Genomic DNA, 26879 nt, shown 5'->3' with positions numbered 1-26879 from the left:
CTGTGAATTACAGAGAAAATGATTTTATGACGAGTACAAAAAAAAAAAAAAAACATTTTCTCTTATATTCACCGACCGACACAGCTCCTCTCTGTAACAAATGGGACATCCAAGCAGTGCCAAACAAGGGGTGGGAAAATAGGACAAAACTTCATCCACCATGGCAAGTGGGAACTAGTGAAACTTTACCCACAAAAAACAAGTGCGTGGAAAATCCACCACAAAAAACAAGGTATCCTCAACAGGAGTGATCACCCAAAACCGCACCAAACTACGTAAGTAATGCAACAGTGCATTACCATAACAGTACTGTGTTTTTATCGAGAAACCAGGAATATATTGCATATTTAATTGAATCTACACATCCACCTGCAAAACTTTGCGGCCAAAACAGGCATCAGCCAATGCACGGACGTCTACATGGTAGAACTTGGCAAATGTGTGGACAGACGACCAGGTTGCCGCTTTACACACCTGAGCGGCAGGCGATTGGTGTCGGAAGGCCCAAGACGTTCCGATTGCCCTTGTGGAGTGGGCCGTGACTTGAAAGGGGGGCACCTGCCCCTTCAAGGCGTAGGCTTGTACTACAGCCTGTCTGATCCACCTGGAAATGATGACTGACGAGACCGCCATGCCTTTCTTTGGACCAGCGAACGAAAAACAGTGAGTCTGATTTCCGAAAAGGAGCTGTGGCAGACAAATACACCTTAAGATGGTTGTGGACGCAACACCACTTTATCTTTGTGGATAACCAGATAGGGCGACTTGCAAGACAAGGCCGCCAGTTCCGAAACCCTCCTGGCCGATGTGATGGCTACTAGGAAGACCACTTTCTGGGAAAGAATCCATAGGGGAATCTCCCCGATATTTTCAAATGGCAGTTTTTGAAGCACCGGCAACACCAGGTTCAGATGCCAAGGGGATAACGGTGGACGCACCGGAGGGACATCTCGTACCCCCGAACGAAGGTACTCACTAAGGAGTTAGATGCCAGGGGTCGCTGAAAAATAAAAAAATAAAAAAAAAGGAGATAGCTAAGGCTGATATTTGCCCCTTAAATGGTGCTTAATGCCAATTTCTGGTCTACTCCTTTCTGAAGAAACAGCAGGATCCTGGATATGGAAAAGGAGCGTGGATGCCATCCTTTTCTCCTCACACATGGAGATGTAGGCCTTCCAGGTACGATGGTATATCTACCGAGAAGAAGATTTCCGCGCTCGCAACATAGTTGGGATCCCAGAGTCCAACAGACCCTGGTCCCTCAACACCTGGCACTCAATAGCCATGCCGTTAAAGCCAGCGATGGTAAAGCAGGATGGAGAATCGGACCTCGAGACAGAAGGTCCTCTCATAGCGGCTGTCGCCAGGGAGCGTCTGCCACCAAACGCACCAGGTCTGCATAGCAGGGACATAGAGGCCAATCTGCGGGAACTAGTATTACTGGGATCCCCTCGGCTTCCACTCTGCGAAGCAGACGTGGTAACAGTTTCAGTGGAGGAAAGGCGTAGATCAGCTGGTACTGATCCCACTGAGCCACCAGCGCGCAGAGGCATCGGCCCATGGATCTCTTGTCCTGGATGCGAATCTTGGCACCTTCCGATTGATACGGGAGGCCAGCAGATCCATGTCTGGTGTGCCCCACCTCAGGCACAGTAACCTGAAAGTCTCAGGATGCAATGGCCATTCTCCTGGGTCCAGCATCTGTCAACTCAAATAGTCCGCCTGCCAGTTGTCCACTCCCGGGATGCAAGTGGCCGACAGGGCCAGTACGTGTCGCTCTGCCCACTGTTGTGAATTCATTAAGAAAAAAATTATAAATACATTTAATATTTACTGTCAGAGAGATGAGAGATTTCAGTAGGCCTAAAAAAGGTGGATGAACTATAATGTTGATATTATTGAACTATGACCTCTTGGAGAACTTTAAAGCAAAGTACAAGATCTCACAGGTTTTTCCAAATGTTAAAGGGATTAGCTATCTTTTAAAGTTCTACAAGCCTGTATTGAGACAACCTAAACAAAAGGGGGATTTTGTCATAACATATACCTCAAAATATCATATTTTGTTATTTTTGTTTTAGTCTGGTAAAATCTAAAGCAGCAACACCAAAGGACCACTTTCCCCTCCCATCAGAATTAGGTAACCAATTTATATAACCCATTGGAAAGCTGGGCTGCGACAAACAAAAGTCTCAAGCTGACTAAGACTGACGCCGCAATAATTTTTAATTCAAGGAAGACTTAAATAAATAAACCTATTGTCCTAAAGTCAACCTCAATATGGACTCAGATGTCAATGAGACAATGACTAAGATACGAAGTGGAGATCTACCCCAACAGGGCAAATAAGACACCTCCATTAGAAAAGTAAACAATGGGATTGTATCCTGAATGTTCAAAGTTCATTTGAGACACTGTAAGGAAACATTGAAAATTGTGTATATTTTTACATCATGAATATACGTATATTAGAAGAAGGGATATGATATCTTACTATAGTACAAATGTCTCAAAACATGGTGCGAGGAATATACAAATCAGACATATTTCAAAAATACTTCAAGTGTTTAAAACTGTATGTGATATTTGTGGGTCAACAAGGAGATATTGTGGTTTGGTATCTAGTGATCTGGGGAACTTTGTCATGGAGAGATTATATATGAAAGTGTGATCATAAGTAGAAGTTTTAGCAACAAAATTAGTATTATGAAAAACATATAATCATGATTATAACTGTATAAGAATTTAACCTATGTTTAGATAAACAAATATTGATTGGATACCCGAATTATACATGTATCCATAGAGATAATAATTGTATGTGATATTGTTTGATATATATCTAACCTGGGTCCTTTCTAAATGGACTAAAGATTAACATATATATCACCATTTTATTCAAGTGATTATTCAAAATTATGTTGAGTGTATTTTATATTATGCCATCATTCCTGAACACTCGAGATATATTCGTTAGAACATATATAAACAACGAACGCATATTATAGAAATAAAAAATATTAACTTAAAGAAATAAAACACCAAACACATGTGAGACACCTGGTGGTTGAAGGTGCTATTACCTTAAAATCACGAGACTACAGGGAAAGGTGATCATTAAGTCTGCCTGCCAATAGGAAAGGGACACATACCCTCTGGGCAGAACTTAGTATAATTTTATGACCTTTTTGTTTAAGAAGATATTTAAGAAACTAAAAAGATGGGTAAGAGGAGGAAAAAGAGAGAGAAAGCTCGGAGGAGAGCTGGGGGAGTGAAGGGGAAGCTTAGGGACCCCCCCCCTGAGAAGGGACACTGGAAGATTCCCAGATAACTGACACTCATTGGCTGACAGCTGATCATGTGATAAGGGGTCGGGATCGACCCCTTGCTCGGATCAGTGATCAGGCGAGTCTCAGACTCGCCGATCACAGGGGGCGCGCAGGCCGCTCGTGCACGGGACTACGTCAATAGACGTAGTCCCGGCAAAGGAGATCCGCGCTGTAGCTGTCATTCGGCTATAGCGCGGGTCTCAACTGGTTAAATATTGATTTTTTTGAATATTTTATTATTGAAAATATTTCTCCCGAATCAATAACCGCCTTTTAGATTTTTCTCTAAATTTAATTTTTCATTATAATTTTCTTTTTGCATAGATGCCAATTTTATTGACAAACAAATGTCTAATTTCACATTGTTAACCACTTACTTACCTGCAGTATAGTAACGGTTGGACGTGTGAAATACAGACAGACATTCTATTTAATTGTCAAGTATCAAAAGGTTATTGATTCTACCGAGAAGTGATAATGGTGATAATTGTGTCCAAGGTACTACTATGCCCAGTTTGAGGGTGTTTCCATTAATTGTCAAAATGATCAAGTAATGCAATCTGTATTTTAATATTTCATGTAAATATTTGTTTTTTGTCAACCAATAAATGTAGCTATTTTGTATGATCGCTCGTCTCCGTGAATAGGTTTCACATGTATAGACTGTGTCATATAGATAGATTCTGTATCTTAAAAATATCTTCGTTAAAAATTACTTAGTAAATATTGTGCGGGAAAATGTCCTTAAAAATCACTACACCACCGAAGTATGTGAGCGACCTCCCATGCAGCGGCTGAGCTTCTTGACCCCCCTTGGTGATTGACATATGCTACAGCCGTGGCGTTGTCTGGATCCTGATGGGACACCCTTGCCGTCTCAACCATGTGGAGAGGCACAGCCTGATTGCTCTCAATTTGAGCAGATTGATTGGCAACTTGGATTCTTCCGTCGACCAGAGGCCCTGAGCCAACTGAACCCCCATCACTCCACTAGAGGTCGACCGATATGGGTTTTTCTCTGGCCGATGCCGATATATGATGCCGATTTTTTTGGGCCGATATGTTAGGCCGATTTTTATTTTATTTATTTTTTTCCTTTTTTTTTTAATCCCCCTTGATCTAACACACCTTTCCCATTGGGGTGTTTTTCAGGCGCTTTTGGGCTAAAAATAGCGCCTGTAAAGTGCCTGCAAAATGGCTCCCCTGCAGTCTGTGTGAAAGACAGAGTGCTTTCACACTGAGGCGATGCGCTGGCAGGATCTTAAAAAAAAGTCCTGCAAGCAGCACGTTTGGAGTGGTGTATAAGGCTCCTCCACCACTCCTGCCCATTGATATGAATGGGCACCACTGCCGAAGCGCATGCAATGCGATTTGGCAGCGGTACTTCATGGGCGCATTTAACCTCTTCCTTGGCCGCTAGCTGGGTTATATGTGCCCCCCTAGCAGCCAAATAGCCCCGCTAAAATGATGGTAAAGAGCCGCTAAAACTTGCGTTTTACCATCAACGCTCCAGTGTGAAAGCAACCTTCATAAGTGATACAGAAAATTTCTTACATTTAAACATTTATTAAACAAAACAAACCTCCAATCAGTTTACTTGTATGTATGAGTTAGATAAAAAAAAAAAAAAAAAAACCTATGTATTAAATAAAAACAGGTAGTCAAAACTTTTGGACGAAAAAAAAATTGGGCTAACTTTACTGTTTTTATTTTATTTTTAAATAGTGTATTTTTTCCCCCAAAAAATGCATTTGAAAGACCTCTGTGCAAATGCCGTGTGACATAAAATATTGCAACAACCGCTATTTTATTCCCTAGGATCTCTGCTAAAAAAAATATATATAATTTTTGGGGGGTCTAAGTGATTTTCTGGCAGAAAATACAGGATTTTTACTTGTAAGCAACAAGTGTCAGAAAAGAGTTAGTCTTTAAATGGTTAAACTGAGAACTTCTACACACAGAGATGACTTCATTAATTCAAGTGTAAACATTGTATCATTTAGTTCTTTTCTTGGCAGTCTGCCCAGAGAGGAGGAAAGTGTTGCTATGACGACTCAGGCAACTCACACTGACTTCTATACAGAAGTAATTTCAAAGTCCCTCTGTAGAATCGGCTTTTTATCAGCACAATCGGCCGATGCCGATTATTTAAAAAACGGCAAATATCGGCCGATATATCGGCCGGCCGATATATCGGTCGACCTCTACACTCCACCCCAGCGGGATAGACTGGCGTCCGTTGTGATCACCATCCATTTAAGAGGAAGGAACGATTTCCCGGACTGAATCACCGGGGACCTCAACCACCAGATCAGTGAGTCACTGAGTGGCTCAGCTGGATCTGTCAATCCGGGGACAACTGAGATTTGTCCCGTTTTGTCAAAAATCTCCTTCTGCAGGACTCTGGCGTGGAACTGAGCATAAGGTACTGCCTCGAAGGAGGCTACCATAAGCCCCAATACTCACATGCAAAAGCGGGGCGACGACCACTTGCGGTTCATCAGCAGTTTTACCGCGGATCTGAGAGTCTGAAATTTGTTTGAAGGGAGAAACACTCTTGCTTCCCTGGAGTCCAGCAGCAAGCCTAGGTCGGAACTCCAGACGCTGGGTCGGCACAATCACCGACTTCTTTAGGTTCAACAGCCACCCAAATTCTTGCAGGGTCTGCATGGCGACTGCCACATCCTCCTCTAATTCTGAGGTGGAAGATGCCCTCAGGAGGAGATAGTCTAGGTATCCCACGATCGCGATCCCACGTTGCCGTAGCAACGCCAAAACTGGAGCCAATACCTTGGTAAAGACTCGGGAGGCTGAAGCCAGAGGAAAGGGAAGAGCCACAAACTGGTAGTGGGATTCACCGACTGCAAACCGCAGAAACTTTTGATGCCGAAGGCATATCGGTATGTGCAGGTACGCATCCTGGATGTTTAAGGACGCCAAGGAGTCCCCTTGATGGAGTGCAGCGACTACTGAGCGAACTGATTCCATTCTGCACCTCTGCACTTTTAAAAAGTGATTGAGGGATTTTAGGTCCAAGATCGGACGTACCCCTTCCTTCTTGGGAACCACAGATTTGGAGTAGAATCCCTGCAAGCGTTCCAAATCTGGAACCGGTACAATCACACCACGATTCAGCAAATCCTTTACCGCCCCCAAGAGGGCCTCCTGGCGAGCCGGGGATATAGGTATGCTGGAGGGGAAGAATCTGTTTGGCAGCCAAGAGAGGAACTCTATCTTGTAGCCTGTGGAAATCAGATCGCAGACCCATTGGTCGGATAACCGGGAGGACCACCGGGCTGCAAACTCCCGAAGGTGACCCCCCACCCGAGACATGGGCGGGGGCAAACCTTCATGAAGTAGCACTTTTAGTCGCAGGCTTGTTGTTCCAGGGACGTTTTTGACCGTCCGTGGACGTCCTGTCGGGGTCCTCTTTAATGCACCTTTCTTCGCATGCACCGCCTCCATCTTGGCAATGAACAAATTGAGGACAGCCGTCAGGGTGTCCATGGGCACTGCGCAGTCCGCAGGTGACCCGGTTGCAATTGCCTGGATTTCAGGGGAAGAAACACCAGTTTCTGAAGCCATGCTGACCCTACCCTGTCTGCCAACTGAAGGGGACTTAGGACAGTGACAGTCCCACCCTCCTTGCTGCCGCTGACTGAGGGGCTCTTTCCCGCCAGACTCACCAACCTGAGGAGTTCTGCGCTGTCCACAAGTAGTGCCTGTAGTCCGAGTGCTCCCAAGTGCAGAGGAAACAAAAGCTGTGTCGGTGGCAGCCGCCAAAATGAGCGCTAAAACATTCTAGAAAAATTGCCCAGGCTTCAATAAAATGGCCGTCCAGTACACAGACAGGAAACTTAGGTAAAATGGCTGAGAGAGCACATGAGCCATGGTGCTGCTAGAGAACACCGAGAACGTGTTCAGGCTTCCAGAAAACGTCCGCCAGTGTCCTGAATAGGAAATCACTTGGAAAATGGCCGCTGAAGCCCAGGAAGGCAAGCTGCCCTCGCCCACACCTAAAATGGCCGCCAGCAGCTCCATGATCCCCTGTATATGCACACATACACCGCTCAGCAGCCACATGCAGCATCCCCCCCAGGGAGGGGGGGTGGAGAGGGAAGATAGGGACAGGGTAGAGAAGAGAGAGAGGTGAGGGACCGCCGAATCGACCTCACAGGGAATACTCAGCCCCACCGAGGTAGGGAGAGCTGTACTTACCAGTCCTGAAGAGCTGGGAGACATTCCATTGCAGAACTACTCACTGATCAGTACAGGGTAGCTGCTGGCCCGGCATACTGTAACGCAGACATCAGTAGCCCGGTCATATGTATGCCCCAGAGCATAAACGCTCACCAAACCCCTTTGGAGCTGAGGTTTCGTTGTGGCCTGCCAAGCCATAGCTGCGGCCTGCACACCCTCGATGGTCAGACTGGGGAGACTACAAGGATAAGGGTATCCAGCCTGTCACCCAGCCGGCTGTTGATAGCAAATCATAGGACCAGTCATCTTCAGCAAAAAGCCAAACTTCTGCATAAAAAAAACAAGCACCGATGGGCCCGCAGGGTTCCTAGGTCCTTCTTCACTAGGCAAAATAAAACTGAGGTCTGTCTGCAGACAGGAGGGTTGTTACCCAAGGGACCACCCCCCTGGGCGGAACTAAGTTTTGAGTGTTGTATTACAACTAATGCCTAATATTCTCCTAGTGATAAGGCTAACAGCCCATCTGTTACAGAGAGGAGCTATGTCGGTTGGTGAATAAAAGAGAAATTTTTATTTTAACACCGTAAAAAATCCCTTTTGACAGCAATATGCATGTGACTGGTATGGAGAGATATGGGATCGATAAGACCCCAAATCCCTCCTCTGCCCTTAAAAGCAATAAATCACAACAAGATCGGGCGTTTTCGAATGCTTTTGATTTTTGAAAATGGTGCCATTGACATCCGGGTAAACCGGAAGTGATGTCAAGTCCTCATTTCTACCATAGCCAAACAAAGCTGATCAGGTCTTTGTTCAGTTCTCCTATCAGCCAGTGGAAGGGTCGGGAGAGCCCGAGACTGTTCCGATAGGCAACGGTGGGAGTGGGGCATGGAATGGACATCCCCTCCAGCTCCTTATAAAAGCAATAGGATTGTTTTCACAAGGGAGCCAACCACTGGCTCTAAAGAATAGCTGCAGGAATCATCCTGGTATAACTCCATGACTTCTAAGGACATATGGGTATGTCGCTAGCTGGCAAGTGGTTAAAAGGCCATAGCAAGGTTACAGTAACAAATTCAACAGTATAGCTTTATTGTAGATTCATATTGAGAACAGTCTTACTAGTGCATTATAAAATATAGAATAATGGCCATATGCTAATAGGACTAGCAGTACTCTGGAAAACCACAGGTCGTTCATATAGGTCTACTCACCTTTGGTTAACAATTTAGTTTTTCACCTCTATGAATATATTGATGTCACTTTAGGGAAGACTGTAGGAAAACAGAGAAACAGTTAATGCAGTTCAAAGTAAACCAGGAATTCCTCACTTTAACACACAAAAAAATTATATCATTTTATAGAGACACAGCAGTGGCACCATTGCCTGCCGCTGCTGTCAAAGTCAGCTAGCCAATCAGGAAAGAGAGGGGCTCAGTGTCTGAATAGACAGAGGGTGCTGTTACTCGGCTCAGGTGCCCCCATTGCTGTAGGGGCACTGAACAGGAGGGAGGAGCCAGGATCACAGAAGAGGCACCTAAGAGGAGGATCCGGGCTGCTCTGTGCAAAACCACTGCAACAGAGCAGGCAAGTATAACTTTTTTTTCTGATAAAAACAACAAAAAGGGATTTTACAATCCCTTTAACCACTTGACTACTGGGCACTTAAACCCCCTTCCTAACCAGTCCAATTTTCAGCTTTCGGTGCTCTCACATTTTGAATGACACTCAGTCATGCAAAAAACTGTACCTATATGAAATTTTTGTCCTTTTTTCACACAAATAGAGCTTTCTTTTGGTGGTAATTAATCACTGCTGGGTTTTTTTATTTATTTTTTGCGCTATACAAAAAAAAAAAAAAAAAAAAAAAAAAAAAAGAAAATTCTGTAAAAAAAAAAAAAAATTTTTTCTTAGTGTCAGTTATAAAATTTAGCAAAATTTGTCATTTTTCTTCATAAATTTTGGCCAAAATTTATACTACTACATATCTTCGGTAAAAATAAGTACAAAAAGTGAAAGTTACAGAGTCCACAAGCTATTGTGCCAATATCTGAAAATTGATCACACCTGCAGTACTGACGGCCCATCTCATTTCTTGAGACCCTAACATACCAGAAAAGTACAAATACTCCCCAAATTACCCCTTTTTGGAAATAAGACATTCCAAGGTATTTAGTAAGAGGCATGGTGAGTTTTTTGAAGTTGTAATTTTTCCCCACAATTCTTTGCAAAATCAAGATTTTTTTCCCCCACAAAATTGTCTTATTAGCAAGTAATTTCTCACACACAGCATATGCATACCACAAATTACACCCCAAAACACATTCTGCTATTACTCCCGAGTAAGGCGATACCACATGAGACTTTTACATAGAGAGGCAGGGAGCACCTTCAGGCGTTCTGGAGCACCCAGGCCAATTTTTTGATCACTTTTATTCCTATTACCAGGAATGTAGACATCCCTTATAATAGGAAAATGGCATGACAGGTCCTCTTTACAGTGAGATATGGGATCAATAAGACTCCACATCTCACCTCTAGGCTGGGAAGCCTGAAATAGATATATATATATATATATATATATATAAATAATATAGATTCTGGCTTCGATCATAGAGGCGAGTCGGTAGAAGCACCAGAGGGTGGGGGGGTGACCCCTCTCACCTCCCTTAAGAATGATCAAGCAGTGGAACAGCCGTTATGATCATTCTTATGGTGTAGGGAATTGCCGACTGAAAAAGCTGATAACCGAATGATGCCTGTAGCTGCAGGCATCATTCAGATATCCCCGCACAAAGTCAAGGAGGTCATATGACAACCGGCAGGCGGGAAGTGGTTAATATGCATTTTTTTTTAACACAAAGTTGTTCATTTATACAATATTTCTAACACATAGCATGTACATACCAAAAATGACACCCCAAATTAGATTCTCCTACTCCTCCCGAGTATGGCGATACCACATGTGTGAGACTTCCACAGCCTGGCCACATACAGAGGCAGAGTACTGGCTGGGTACTGGCTGGGTATGGCAGGGTACTGCAGAGTTAATTGTTAGGGAGTAGTGCTGTGGGCACTACAGATCTAGCCCACAGCACTGCTGCCACCGATCTATCCCCTCTCACACTGTACCAATTGGTACATAGAGAGGAGGGAGGAACCGGTGTCATGACATGACGCCGGATTGTTTACAAGTGATCGTGCAGTCATTTGACGTGGTAAACGGCCACAATGAGGACCCAGCGGTCACAGATCTTCTCGGGCGTGCGAGAGCGGGATTCTGGGAGGACGGCACTGTACGCCCTCCCAAAGTTAAGCAACTGCCCTCTAGCCGTCATTCGGCTATGGGCCGGTTGTTAAGTGGTTAAGGGCCCATTCACACCAGTGCAGTCAACTGCAGTGTTCTGTAACCTTGTGCACTGTGTTAAGGCAGTCCATTCATAGAAAATCACACCTGGCACACTTTTGGTAGTGTGTTACTACGCACTGCAACACAGGTGTGTTGTGAAGATGTACTGGGCTTATGCAGGCCAAATATAGGTCAAATTCTGATCTAATTTTCTTTCAAAAATCATAAATTGTGCGTTTTGTGAACCGATGGTGCCATCATTGATTTTGAAATTCAACCAAGCCTTCAATTTCACCTCATGTTGTTACAGAAAATAAATTTTCGTATCTTTTCTTGCGCATTTCTTTTTTGATTAGATTTCTCACACAATTGGGGAGGAGAAACTGACCAGAGCAGACGTGTGGTGAGCTTCGCTCCTCCCGGCCCAGACAAATCAGCTGGAATTCCCAAATTAGATGATAGGATACGCCTGATTCTTTCTGGTTTGAACATCGATGGCTTCAGAGATCGTCCTCTGTTTAATATCCATGCTCCCTGGAGAGTTATAGCGTTACCTGTGGTATCAGTGGCTTCCTGATGGTCTGGTGGTGAGCAAGGAGCGTATACGGGAATAGGAGGAGGTCGGAGCGGCAGCTGTATGTTATTGTGGATGTGCATTCCTTCCAAGCTTGGCCGAAGCCCTCCGATCTGCACTGACTACAGACCCGACCCGTGCCAAAGATCCCCAAGTGGTGACGGAAGTTTCCGAACCCGGCGGAGAGAGCCGAGGATAAGCGGACAAGCCTTCAGCGATCGGGAGCCCCGCCGAAAAGCAGCAGCTAATTGGGCGGACATAAGGAAAAAGTGAAACTGGGTTTTCCCAGGTCGCCCCCACCAGCCACAGAGGAGCGACATCTCACAGAGGGGGATATTTCTACTCTCTCTACCAAAAATACAGGTCTGGTGTCTTTTTTTTTTATTACTTAATGGTATAAGTTGGTAAGCTGACAGACTCAGGCTGAACATAAAAGGAGAACGCTATAAATTAAACAAGTGAACAGGAGCCTTGCTGAAAATAATAAAAAGGTCCAATACTGAAATATAATTCCTGATATTCTTAATATGCTGCCTAAAAGTACTCTCACAAAAAGCAAAAAAGGGGGTCAGCAGGAGGGACTTTGAAAAATTCCTCAAATTCTCCAAACCACCTAAAGCCCATCTCTGCTCAAAAAATGGATATAACTTTCTTTTTTAATCAGCAAACTCAATTAGAAAACTAACTGAATTGGATTTTGGGACATCTCCTAAAGAACCCAGTTTAAATGGTAGCCCGTGGGCAATATGCAACAGAGCATAATAGATATGGAAGGAGCAGAAAGAGGGTCTAATTGGGACATGCAGTCATATATAAAATTACTACCTACAAGAGAGGATATGGATAAGTATGTATATAGACTGGAAACCTCCTATAAAGCGGAAATTAAGACATCAGTAGTGGATACACAAAATGAGGTTGATATTATAGACTCTAAAATGGCGGACATAAATCAAAAAAGATTTCAGTATTGGAGGAGAAAAATCAAGACGCTGACAGATACAGAAACCATCTGATGAATGTTACTGACAATTTGGAAAATAGAAGTAGACAAAAAAGAATTAGAGGTTTACCAGAAACAAAAAGGACCAGAAGGGTTGAAAAATGTAATACAATAAATATTTAATATGGTACTAAAGCGACCTGGTATAACCGAAATAGAAATTGATCGTGCACATAGAGCACAGGGATTTAAGGATAAAGACCCATCAAAGCCAAGAGATGCGATTTGTAGGATACATTTCTTTCACGTTAAAGAAAGCATTATGGCAGTTGCACGGCAATAGAGAAATTTTGAGTTCGAAGGTACTCCATTGATTTTTTTTGCAGGACTTATCCAAATTTACTTTGGTTAAGAGGAAAGCGGTGAAGCCAATATTAGATGCATTAAAGGAAATTCTATATAAATGGGGATTCCCCTTCCAGATCATAGTTCATCAAAATATTTTTTGAGATCCGAGGAATCTCCCAGACTTTCTGAAAAATCTTCACCTGCCCTCAATGGATTTACCAGCATGGCCACAATCCTACTTGGTCATTTCATGGGGATTATATAGAGGGAGATAGCGGGGACTGGAGGGAAATGGCGGGTTGAGGGTAGAGGGGAATGAAGGTTGTGTTTTTTTTTGTGGTAAGGTTTAATACATATTTTGGTAATGTTTATATATGCAAACACATAAAGTAAATATATTGGCACTAGACCAAATGTAAAGATTCACTTGTTGCTTATGTATTTTTTTTCTCAAAATATGTTTTTTGGTAATGGCTATAAAACGTAGACATGGGAAGTACTCGTATTAGCACATGATAAAAAGTAAAGATTCACTGATCTATATACTTTTTTTGGGAGAGAGTGGGGGAAGGATGGAGGCAGGAAGGAAGAGTGGGGAGTGGGAGGGATGAAGGGAAGAAAAAATTTTTTTTTTTTCTTTTGGGGTAACGTTTATATTTTTATATATGCATACACATGAAGTAGTTATATTAACACAAGACAAAATGTAAAGATTCACTTGTATCACCTTTTTTTTCTTCATTTGTTGTTGCATAATGTTATGCGGCTTGGCTACTAAGATAGGTAACACACTTAATTCACTATCAAATCACCTAGGGTAGTTGGTTTGAAACAATACACTATGGAGAATTTTTTTAATTTACTGATTTTGGGAATAAAATGGTAGAGGTTGGGTGGGAGATGGGAGTGCCCCCTCGCCTCTTTTTCCTCCTTCCCTGCACTAACTCTATGCCTCCCTTCTTTTTTCTTTGTCTGTTGTGCTCCATCAAGGGAAAGATGATATCATAAATAAAGATGTCTGGACCGGACACGTCTTCTTTGAGGTAGGTTACCTTTAAACCCCCAAGTTAGGGACCTTACTTGTAAGGATAGACTTAAAGAAGTCAAATAGGTAGATTGTGGCTTGTATGAGTGGTAGTATCGTGGGCGACTGTGTGCAAGTCAGAGATTTGTGGAGTAGGCGAGTATGAGGCGATAGCACTTGATTTCAATTCCCCCCCCCCCTTTTTTTCCACCCTCTCTTCTGAAGCCTGGTTAATATGGCAAAAATATGTTCTTATAATATTAGAGGATTAATTGCAGCCTCAAAAAGATCTCAAGTTCTAAACTCTCTTCATAGACAAAATGTTGGCATCGTCTTTCTTCAGGAAACTCATTTACGTTCAGACCATAGACCCAATATACAAAATAGACACAATCCATCCTGGTATCATGACTCCCTTGCCTACTCAAAATCTAGGGGGGTGTATCTATAGCAATACACAAATCAATACCTCACCAAGTAATGGAAATCTATAAGAATAGGGATGGTAGAACAATTTTTTTTTAAAGTTGACCATCTACGGTAAAAAAATTTTTTATACCTTTATTGACGTATATTTGCCTAATCAAGAGCAGATTAAAGTCGGAATGCAACTCTTAACGGACTTAATGGAGAAAGCGGAAGGGGTCACAATAATTGGCGGTGACTTTAACTTTGTTTTTGACCGGGAAATAGACACTACAGCACCGCCAATAAAAGGGAGAAATAATGACAAGAGGAAGTTTAAAGGAAATGATGAATAGATATCAATTATTAGACAAATAGAGGGTTACTCATCTGCTTGAGAGGGACTATACGTTCCACTCAAAAGTTCATGGAACAAATCATAGACTTGATTATTTCTTAATTAGACAACTCGGAATGGTCTCGGTCTCCTCCTCTGAAATTGGAAGTGCGATATGGTCTGATCATGCACTGATATATTTAACAATGGCCACTGCTAACGAGAATAGGGCAAGGGGCTCTTGGAAGTTAAATGATATTTGATGACATATGTACAAACTTTATAGGGGACCATGTGGAGGATACCACTCCCCTTCCTATTCAATGGGAAACTCTGAAATGTATTTTATAGGGTCCGTTTATAAAACATGGGGCGAGACTAAAAAAAGATAAAAAGGGAAATAAAATAACCCAGCTTTCGAATGACATAAGTGAATTGGAGAAACACCACAAACAAAATCCAACTCAGGAGAAATAGAAGTAGAAACAGAAAATAGAATTGAGAACCCTATTAAATGAACAAACCTTGCGGATTAGAGATAAAACCCGCTCCCTATATTACCAGCAAGGAAATAAATCTGATAGATTATTGGCCAAGGCACTACGCCAACAAGTAAACTTAACATCAATAGTTAAAGAGGGAGTAAACCCTAATGGGTTTACTTCCTCTTTCATTCCCTGCAACGGCAAAGCATAATGGACTACTATGCATCGCATAGTAGTCCATTATGTGTCACTTAACTGACACAGGAGCCAGCGAAGTCACCGCTGTCCCCTGTAGTCTGGCGCATCCATCTTCTTGGTGGGGTCTCGCAGCTCTGCTGCTGTCATTCAGCGAAGCCGTCACTCCCGCACATGCGCACGGGAGCCGACACGCGCGGCATCTTCGTCGTTGACCGAAGGTTTAGGAGATATTTCTTGGACCTACAGGTAAGCCTTAATCTAGGATTACCTGTAGGTCAAAGTGTGTTGTAAGGGTTTACAAACACTTTAAGGTGTAAACTGAAACGGGATTATGTATATGACCCAAAAGGGATTCTGAAAACTTTCCATACCTTCTACTCTAGGTTGTATAATATACCAAAGGTTTTAGCGGAGAAAGACTCTGTAGCCTTTCAACAAAAGTTACGCAAATATATAAAGACACTGCAATACCGACGTTAACAAGGATAGACGCGGAGCATTTAGAACAAGAATTTTCGGAGGCCGAAATAAAAATGGTAATTGAGTCACTAGTGTTGGGTAAAAAAAAAAAAAGTCCGGGCCGGATGGATTTACTCCCCGGTTCTATAAAAAAATTTAAAAGATCCATTAACTCCATTTATGAAACTAACGTTAATGTAGTATCTGCCTCGCAACCCTTTGTTTCACAAGGAATGCAGGCATACATTTCTTTCATACCAAAACCTGAAAGGGATCATACCAATTGCGGAAACTATTGACCAATTTCTTTGACATTGACCTTCAAATTTACTCAAAGATCATAGTTAACAGACTCCGATACTCCCAGCCCACATACATTTAGACCAAGTGGGATTTTTAAAAGGAAGAGAGGCTAGAGATAACATTCTAAAGACATTGACACTCGTAGGACGTATAGAATCACACCATCTCATCCTGTCTCTTGGCTGTAGATGCCGAGAAGGCATTTGACAGGATGGGATGGTGTTTTCTTAAAGAGACTTTGGAACAATGGGGAGTGGGTCCAATCCTTCTGGAAAAAATAATGGTCTTATACCAGAAGCCTATAGCCAAAATACGAGCAAATGGCAAATTATCTGACCCAATAACTATAACTAATGGAACCCGGCAAGGATGTCCCGTCCCCATTATTATATGTGCTTGTTATGGAACATCTAGGAACAGACATTCGGAATAAAGGTATACAGGGAATAAAAGCAGGAAAAAGGGAATATAAAGTATCCATATATGCAGACGATTTGCTGGTATACATTATGAATCCACTAGTAACACTAGCAAATTTAATTCAGAAATTTGATCGCTTTGCTAAAGTGAGTAATTTTAAAGTAAATTATAATAAATCGGAGGTATTGAATATTACACTACCTAAAGATAGAATGGAACATATAAAGAATAACTTCTCCTTTAAATGCCAAACTAATGCAATCAAATATCTGGGAACGTATATACCTAAAGATCTGGATAAATTTTATGAACTTAATTACCTCCCAATAACACATAAAATATTTAAAGACACTTCAACGATATGATAGGGTTTTTTTTCATGGATGGGTAGGATAAATATAAAAATTGATATATTGCTCAAGATCCTGTATATATTCCAAATCATACCGATATTTCCTGCAATAAATATTTTAAGTCAACTACGAAAGGCAATAGGGAGCTTTGGGAAAACCTGTTAGAATAAGTAGAGCTACATTAACTCGCCCAAAGAAAGAAGGGGGCATGGCCCTCCCTGATGTATCAGTGTACCTTAAAGTGGTGTTTATAACAAGGATTGTGGACTGGTTCCAGAATGCGGATTGTAAACATTGGGTAAAACTCGAGGAGGAGGTCACAGCCATTAAATTGAAATCAGTACCATGGATGAAGAAAGAAATATGTCCCCCTGAATGCAATTTGCCCTTTCTGGTAGCATCAACATTGAAGGTATGGGATAGCCTGCTGAGACAGGGGAAAGGGTCAACATGTGGGCCAAATGACCCCCCTTTTTGGTAACCCAAAATTCCCACCAATAATGAAGGTGGGAACTTTCTTTTTTTTTAATCAATCGTTTTTATTAAAGTTTAAATTTTTATCAAGACAAATGACAGAAATTATGACTAAATAACAGATCAGTTACAGTAGTTAGATACATAGATAACAGTATCCAAAAATAATAAAAAATATAATATAAAGAAAACCATATTAATTATCTCAATTATAATCGGGATAATAAAGATAACGATCGGGAGGTTATTAATACATCCATTGTGGAGACAATACACAAAAGTAATATCAATATCTTCATATATTTATATACTGCCAATTTAAGTAATTAAAAGATGATGAACCTAAACATATTCCCGAACACCCCTATGGGTACTAAACTGTGTTCAGGACAGTAATAGTAACCCGTCATTTAATAGATACAAAACAAAGATTAAAATATTAGAGCGGGGTAAGTAATTTTTTCATTCAAGTTATCTAGGAACAAAGAACTCGTGCAATGTTTTGGGGACTAGCCCATTTTAACCATGGCTGCCATATTTTATGAGTATGTTCTTTCTTTTTTGTGAGGCCGAAGAGCTAGAATTGATTCATAAATGTAATGAGTTTGAGTCGATTCTATCACTTTTATGGAAGGAGGATCAGGATTTTTCCAGTTCCTCGTTATACTGATCCTGGCTGACGGCAAAATATGTGTAAGCACATTTCTAAACTGGATAGGATATCGATCAAGATCAATGGATAATAGAGCCAGTGAGGGATTTGGAGGAATGACTGTTTTGGTAATTTCAGACATAACTTGAAAGATTTGTTCTCAATACTTCCCAAGTTTAGGGCATGTCCAAAATGTATGCAACATATCACATTTTTTGCCGCACAATCTCCAACATTTGTCGTCAAATATGCCGTTGAATTTAGACATTTTCTCAGGAGTAAGATACCAGCGTTGAGTCAATTTAATGGATACTTCCCATAATGTAGAGCAGCATGTGGCTTTATATGTGGTGTTACAAGCTTTTTCCCATAGGATACATCTATACAGTTGACCAAAGTCTTCTTTCCATCTAATTAAAGGGATAGTCTTTGTAAACACACTTTTTTGTTGTGGAAGATTATAGAAAAGAGAGATCCCTTTCTGTTGATGTATGGGGATCTTAAGGAAGGACCAAGCCGATTGGGGAACATTATAGGTCCATGATGGGAGGTTGGAAATGCAATTCTTAGTTCGTATGTAGAGGAATAAATCTGAATTTGGCAATTGAAATTTCTTTTGAAGTGTAGGAAATGGTTTGATCACCCCATTATCAAGTAGATCAGATAGATATTTAATTCCCTTCTCTATCCATGGTATAAATGAGGTTGTCTTCATGAAATGATGTAGAGTATTTAGCGGAATTTGGTAGGAAGAGGGTGTGAGGAAGTTAGATGCAGAAATCGAACAAGGTGGGAACTTTCTTAAAATGGTAAAAGAAGAGAAGATACCAGGCTGATAGAGATAATAGAAAATGATAGACTCATCCCACTGGATTCTTTGGGGGTGGAATATAGGGCTAATTGGATACAATACTGGCAGCGCCAAAAATATGTTTCCTCTCTAATGATAGAAGATATAATTAACGGACCTCTGACGGATCTTGAAAAAGTATTTTTACAAGCGCAAAAGCCAATATATACACACATTCTATATATATATATATATAAAAATATTTCAGAGACTAACAGACAGGAGATAACACACACACATATACATATATACATATACATATAAAAAAAAAAAAAAAAAAAAAAAAAAGGAAGAACTGGGGATTGCTATCGCCAAAGTAAAATGGGATAAAGCATTTAAAGTAATACATAAATTATCAATATCAAGTAGACACCAAGAGAGGAATTATAAAATATTAGCTAGATGGTATAGATGTCCAGTAGACATGTATAAAATAAGCCCAGAGAACGAAAATGTATGTTGGAGATGTCGGTGGGCGAGGGGCACAATATCTCACATTTTGTATTATTGTCCCAGGGTCTATAGTTTTTGGGAAAAATTATATAAAACATATACGACAATGACAGGTATACAATTACAACCCGACATATGTTGGTCCTGTCAATGACTCCAGGATCAGTAAAGAACATAAGCAAGAGTATTCTAAAATACTGACTGCGGCACGTACCATTATAGCTAGGAAATGGAAAAGTAGGGTAAGTCCTAACTTAATAGAGTGGGAGCTAGAGATGTGTGCTCTAGAGGGGAGGATGAAGATCGAAAAAGGAATAAAAAAAAAAAAAAACGAATGACAACATGGCGCATGGACAGAGTTTAGCACCTCACAAGCGAGCTGGAGGGAATCTCCAGAATAAGATTGGAAAACCGGTATGAAGGAAAGAAGAGAAGTTTAGCATTCTCCCCCCCTTTTTTTGTGGGGGGGGGGGGGTAGGGGTTCTGGGAGAAAGTTAATAGATGTCCTCCCAGAACTGGACGACCGTGCTGTAGCTGTGTTTTGGCTACAGCCCAGTCGGAAAGTGGTTAATAATATACAGTATTTTTCGGACTATAAGGCGCACCTAAAAGCCTTAAATTTTCTCACAAATCGACTGTGCCCCTTATAATGCGGTGCGCCTAATGTATGGCAAAAATCTGTCAAAATGTTTTAGCTCGGCCAGCATGTTGTACTGCGTGACTGATAGCCTTGAGTTTGAAATCCGCTTCGTAAGCATGTCTCTTAACAGGAGCCATTTTTTGGGCAGCGAGTATAGAAAATGAAAGAATGAATGCGCACACCTCCTGACTACGATGGCCATAATGCCCAATCCAAGCAGTGCAACTTCCTAGCTTTGGTAATCCTACGAAGCTGCACTGCTTGGATTGGGCATTATGGCCATCGTAGTCAGGAGGTGTGCGCATTCATTCTTTCATTTTCTATACTCACTGCCCAAAAAATGGTGGATTAACCAAAGAACTCCAGCCACTAGATATTGGTGTCAACAGGTCATTTAAAGTTAAACTGCGAGCTGCATGGGAGCATTGGATGACAGAAGGCGAACACACATTCACCAACACAGGGAGGCAACGCCGGGCGAGTTACGCCATCTGCCAGTGGATCGTGGATGCCTGGGCGAAGGTATCAGTCTCCAGTGTCATCCGAGCTTTCAGGAAGGCCGGAATTATCACTGAACAGCTAAGTACCGATGACAGCAACGAGACTGACTCGGATAATGATGAGAATGATGAGAGGGATACGGGCGTGCTTGATGCCGAAATCGCCCAATTGTTAAACTCAGACACTGAAGATGAAGAATTTGATGGATTTGCAGGAGAAGAATAAAGTGAAAAAGTGAGTGTATTGTTTTCTATTTTACTGAACAATGTTGCGAGTTATTGTTAAAGACCATGTTATGGTTATTGTGAAAGAGTTGAATAAAATTTGACTTACCGTATCAGAGTTTTGTTTCATTTAATGCGCCTTATAACCCGGTGCGCCTTATATATGAAAATAAACCCCTTTAGTAGCCGATCATTGCTAGTGCGCCTTATAACCCGGTACGCCCTATGGTCCGAAAAATACTGTAAGCTTAACCTGAGTTATTTAATCAATACAGGGGCTAACAACCATTATGTAGTGAGCAATCACAGGCTGTAAGTTCTTCTTACCAGTTACAGAAGTTCACCATACTGGAACACCTCTGCAGCCAATAAATGTTTGTTCCCTCTTCTCCACAGAAAACAGAACAATGTTTCTCCTGCACAAGCCACAACCTGAAAAAAAAAACCTGGTGGGGTAGAAAAAGCAAGGACTGTGATTACACTGAGGATGGGCAGCTTTATCACCAGATTTTAGGTACAATTTGCAACATAGAATTTAATTGTGCACTCTCTTATGTTGGGTCTCAGAGACACAACATAACATAAAAGACAAATCTCTCCAAAGTGATGAGAACCCCCTCTTAGATGTCACCAGATTCCGTGGTCCTCACTGAAAGAATTCCCTTTTATTCCTGTTCTGGTGAGGGCTGTAAAATTTTGGATCTTGCATCAGTGTTGGGACACAGACAACATTAAAGTGGTTGTAAATCCTTACATATAAAAAAGGTGACTGGCCTCAGGTGTAATGCAGATGAAACAAATCCTCCTACATAAGTTGTACTTGTTTATCTGCAGCCCTTTCTTCTCTATATCTGTTCCAAGTGGAGAACTTGTAAAGCTTGCCTGAGCTGTCGGGAAAAAAAGGGGGATGGAGAGTTGAAGTTACACTTTGCAGAGCTCAGTAAGGGGAGTTCTGAGAGCTGATTGGAGGGAAAAGGCACCCCCCCCCCCCCCACACACACACAGGAACAAAGCTGAGGCTTTCAATCTGCTGGATCTCCCTCCTGTCACCTTTTTTTTCCTCTTGGTGTCAGGCAAACTTTTCAGAAGTGACTCCTGCTGATAGCAGAGGAACAAAGCAGCACACATAAATGTCACTTAGTGTTCTTAGTTAAGACAAGTTCACACTATAGAGGGATATGCTTTGTTCATATTCAAGTCTGAGGTTTACAGCCACTTTAAAAGAAGTATGGGTTAAATTTTTTTCCTCCATCATACTTCTCTCCGTGAAAGCAGCATAGGTCTGATGCTGCATCTGTCCCCCCCACGCCTTTGCACTGAAAACTGGGTGATTGAACACTGCCGATCTCTCGGTTCTGACAGTTCCCCCGAGCAGATAGCTGTAGACTGTCAGTCATAGCTCTCTGCTCTTCTCCCTCCTCTCTGATTGGAGTGCTGGGCTGTGGAGGGGAGCAGCCATCTCAGTCTCAGCGGCTCGCTGAGAGGCTGAGCCAGGTGTCAGTCTAAGCACCTGGCAGATGCCTGAACTGATATTGGTGACGTGAGCAGATAGCGGACTTCAATCCGCTCTCTGCTGAAAATGGGTCACAGGATTACAAAACAAACTGCTCTCCTATGATCCATAGGAGAATTCCAGCCAAACAAGCTCAGGCTGGACTTCTCCTTTAACCACTAAAGGACCCAGCCTTTTTCTGACATTTGTTGCTTACAAGTTAATATCAGTATTTTTGTGCTATACAATTACTTAGAACTCCCAAACATTATATAGATTTTATTTTTAAGCAGAGACCCTAGAGAATAAAATGGCGGTTGTTGAAGTTTTATGTCGCACTATTTTTGTGTAGCAGTTTTTCCAAAGCATTTTTGAGGGGAAAAAAAATGCACTTAAAAAACAAAGCACAATATATATACCCAAATTTTTTGGTTTAATATGAAAGATGATGTTATGCCGAGTAAATAGATACCCAACAGGTCACGATTAAAAGGTAGAAAAAATAAATAAAAAAATTGCGCTTGACGAAAACAAAATAAATAAATAAAAACCATCCGCATCCTTAAACATAAGCCAGGAACTAGGGATCACCCTGGAACAGGACCTCTACGGCATCACTTATGCTGCTACTAGAGACTGACCAAAAAACATGCTCAGGCTACAAGAAAATGGCTGCCGGGCGTCCAGTATAAAAGGACAAAAACAGGGAAAATGGTCACCAAGCTACAGGAGAGCATGCTGCACCTTGCCCTCACCTAAGATGGCCACTGAACACCGAAAACTATGAGGAACAGTGACAGAAATGCAGATGAACAGCGCTGCAGGGAATCACAGACACCCCATGGAGAAAAAAAAAAAAAAAAAAAGAACACTGTGACGCAGACATCAGTAGCCCGGTCATATGTGTGCCCCGGATCATTAAAGCTCTGTAGCTGAGGTACATTGTGGCCGACCCAGCGCGTAGCTCTATTGTGCACACGCTCGCTGGCCAGGCTGGGGATATTACAAGAATAAGGGTATCCAGCATGTCACCCAGCCGGCTGTTGATAATAGATCACAGGATCTATAGTCTTGCGCAAAAAGCAAAGCTTCTGCAGAAAAAAATCTGGACCGATGGGCCCGCAGGGTTCCTAGGTCCTTCTCCTTCACTAGGCAAAATAAAACAGGCTGCAGTAGCATGCTGAGGGGTCCTTACCCAAGGAACCGCCCCTTGGGCGGAACTAGAAAGTTCTAGTTTAATTATCACATGTTATGCCTAGTCCTCTCCTGAAGATGGCTTAATAACTCAATGGTCTAAAGAGAGGAGCTGTGTCAGTCGGTGAATATAAGAAAAATGTCTACACGTTACAAGTTTAGAGTTAAAGGAGTTCTTAGGCCACTTTCACATTGAGGCGCTTTAGCGCTAAAAATAGCGCCTGTAAAGCACCTCTCCTGTCACTCCAGTGTGAAAGCCCGAGTAGTTTCACACTGATGCAGTGCGCTTGCGGGACTAAAAAAAAAAAAATCCTGCAAGCAGCATCTTTGGAGCACTTTAGGAGGGGTGTATACACTCACGTGTGGTACAAACAGCATTTACATATGTGAGCGTGATCTAGGTATGCGTTCACTATTGCACACAAGCAAGCAAGGACAGGGGTGCAGAAAAAATAAAAAAACATTTTTGGTCACTTATTGCTATTGCAAGGCATGCAAACATCCCTTGCAATAACAACACAGCATGACAGGTCCTCTTAGTTGATCAGCAACATCAGCCTGGGAAATGGCCCTCTCCCGCCATGATGCCGGTTCCTTTCTGAGTACCGATCGGTACATTCTGAGAGGAGAGAGCGGATAGCAGCAGCGCTGTGGGCTGGATGTGTAGTGCCCACAACGCTGCTCAGTGACAACTGCAGTCACATCCAGCCATCTATGCTCAGCCACCCCTCCATGCTCAGTGATGCTCGGTCATGCTCAGCTGTACTCTGCCTCTGTATGTGGCCAAGCTGTGGAAGTATCACACATGTGGTATCGCCGTACTCAGGAAGAGTAGGAGAATCTATTTTGGGGGTGTCATTTTTGGTATGTACATGCTATGTGTTAGAAATATTGTATAAATGGACAACTTTGTCTTAAAAAAATAAAAATAAATGCGTTTTAACCCCTTCCCGTCTGCCGGCTGTCATATGACGTCCTTGAATTTGTGCGGGGATATCTGAATGATGGGTGCAGCTACAGGCATCATTCAGATATCAGCTTTTTCAGCCGGCGATTTCCTACACCATAAGAATGATCATAGCAGCTGTTCCATTGCTTATGGGAGCCGAGAGGGGACGCCCTCCCTCCCCCCCACCGGTGCTTCTACAGACTTACCGCTACGATCAAAGCCAGGATCATGTTTTTTTTTTTATTTTTTTTATTTCAGGCTTTCCAGCCTAGAGGTGAGATGTGGAGTCTTATTGATCCCATATCTCACTGTAAAGAAGACCTGTCATGCCATATTCCTATTAAAAGGGATGTTTACATTCCTTGCAATAGGAATAAAAGTGATAAAAAAAAAGTCATTTTGGGGAAAAAAAAAGTGTCAAACTAAAATAAAGTAAAAATGAACAATAAAAAAAACACAACATTTTTTAAAGTGCCCGTTCTTGCATGCATAAACGAACGCATATGAAGAACATTATTTTTATTTATTTTTTTTACAGGATTTTCAGCCTTTTTTCTTTTATAGCGCAAAAAATAAAAAACCCAAACGGTGATTAAATACCACCAAAAGAAAGCTCTATTTGTGTGAAAAAAATAAAGGACAAAAATGTATATATGGGTACAGTGTTGTATGACTGAGTAATTGTCATTCAAAATGTGAGAGCACTGAAAGCAGAAAATTGGTCTGGTTATTAAGGGGGTTTAAGTGCCCAGTGTTCAGGTGGTTAAAAGGCATTTGTTTTGTAGTGATAAATATTATTATGGTTGTTTGATTTTTTTGGGGGAAGTTACCACAACACCATTATCCTCTAGTTTTTAAGATCAAAGATACAACTATGTTGGTGTCCCTTGTTAGTTTTCCATTGTGTTGTTTTTAATGTAACTGCCTACTCCCAAACTGTCATTTAAAAAAAATAAAAAATAATAAAAAGTATTATTCTCCACAATTTTGAGATGCTGCCAACCAAATAAAAATAATAAAAAAAATAAAAATAAAAGAGTGTGAATCAACGCTCACCAAACTTCTAACATGAAATTAGCAGAAGGGGACCAAAGTGTGGCGCTTGAGAAATTAACTCTCTCTTTATACTCTCATAGTACGTGCAGTACGTACGTTTGTGTTTGTTGTACGTCAATTTACTGATAGTTGGTATGCTAGACAAAATCCTGTACACGTGCTTTTGACAAATCAGAAACTCAGTCGTACAACAATTGAACCATGTGTACGAGGCTTAAGTGTGGTATTTGCATTTAGCAATTCTATTGCTGTGAACCTACATCATGCGTTCAATGGAGCTGTCCATGCAAGTGAAACAGGCCATTTGTAAGGCTTTAAAAATGAAACTATTTCAGAGAGATAGCAGCAACATTAGGAGTGGCCAAATCAACAGTTTGGTACATTCTGAGGAAAGAAGAATGCACTGGTGAGCTCAGCAACATAAAAAGGCCTGGACGTCCACGGAAGACAACAGTGGTGGATGATCGCAGGTTCCTCTCTATGGTAAAGAAAAACCCATTTACAACATCCAGACAAGTGAAGGACACTCTCCAGGAGGTGGGCATAATCATTCTCAAAGTATACAATCAAGAGAAGACTTCACAAGAGCAAATACAGAGGGTTCACCACAATATGCCAACCATTCATAAGCCTGAAGAATAGTAAAGCCAGATTAGACTTTGCCAAAAAACATCTAAAAAAGCCAAACCAGTTCTGGAAAAGCATTCTTTGGACAGATGAAACTAAGATTAATCTGTACCAGAATGATGGGAAGAAAAAAGTGTGGCGAAGGCGTGGAACAGCTCATGATCCAAAATGCACAACGTCATCTGTAAAACGTGGCTTACAGTGTGATGGCATAGGCATGCATGGCTTCCAGTGGCACTGGGTCATTAGTGTTTATTGATGAGAAGCAGCCGGATGAATTCTGCAGTGTTTAGAGATATACTGTCAGCCCAGATGCACCCAAATGCAGCAAAGTTGATTGGACAGCGCTTCACAGTACAAATGGACAATGATCTAAAGCCCCATACACACGGTCGGACTTGTACAAACTTTTCCGTGGACTTTTGTACAAAGTGTGTTGTCCACAAGTTTGTATTGCATACACACGGTCGGACTTTTTGACAACAAACACGAACGTAATGACGTCACAACGTACTGACGCCGCTTCAAAAGAGGACGTTCAATGACTCCAGCGCCACCTTTGGTCAACTTCTGTATTGTAGTCTGATCGTTTGCAATGGTTCTGAGCATGCGTGTTTGTACCTTGTACAAAAGTCCGATGCTTTTGCGTACACACGGTAGGACTTTGCTCCATCGGACTTTTGTTGCCAGAAAGTTTGTCCATTCGCACAGCCAACAAAAGTCCGATGAAAACAGAAAAAGTTTGTCCGATGGAGCGTACACACAGTCGGATGTTGCTCCAAAACAGCTAATTTGCATGTTTGTTGTCAAAAAGTCCGACCGTGTGTACGGGCCTTAAAACATACTGCAAAAGCACCCCAGGAGCTTTTGAAGGAAAAGAAGTGGAATATTCTGCAACGGCCAGGGCAATCACCTGATTTCTACCCAACTGAGCATACATTTCACCTGCTGAAAGCAAAACTAAAAAGGCAGAAAGACCCACAAAGAATTGAAGACAGGTAGAGCCTGGCAAAGCATCAGGAGGAGACCCAGTCTTTGGT

General features: G+C 41.8%; 1 protein-coding gene across 3 annotated transcripts in view; it reads right to left on the bottom strand.

Moving 5' to 3' along the window:
* LOC143997419 (RNA-binding protein 12B-like) overlaps nucleotides 1-26879 on the bottom strand; it is a 43817-nt gene that overhangs the window by 13502 nt on the left and 3436 nt on the right. The window contains exons 1-3 of one of the 3 annotated variants that reach the window (XM_077493029.1): nucleotides 20849-20968; nucleotides 20631-20744; nucleotides 8744-8803 (exon numbers count right to left, since the gene is read on the bottom strand). The gene's annotated coding sequence lies outside the window, so the exon portion shown is untranslated. Of the gene's footprint in view, nucleotides 1-8743; nucleotides 8804-20630; nucleotides 20745-20848; nucleotides 20982-26879 lie in introns of those variants that run through there. The other 2 variants (XM_077493028.1, XM_077493027.1) reach the window with 2 other exon arrangements.

Source organism: Lithobates pipiens, unplaced genomic scaffold, assembly GCF_037356315.1.
Source record: "Lithobates pipiens isolate NorthernLeopardFrog02 unplaced genomic scaffold, aLitPip1_a1.2 Scaffold_19, whole genome shotgun sequence".
Taxonomy (NCBI): domain Eukaryota; kingdom Metazoa; phylum Chordata; class Amphibia; order Anura; family Ranidae; genus Lithobates; species Lithobates pipiens.
This window is presented reverse-complemented; position numbering and strand designations above follow the sequence as displayed.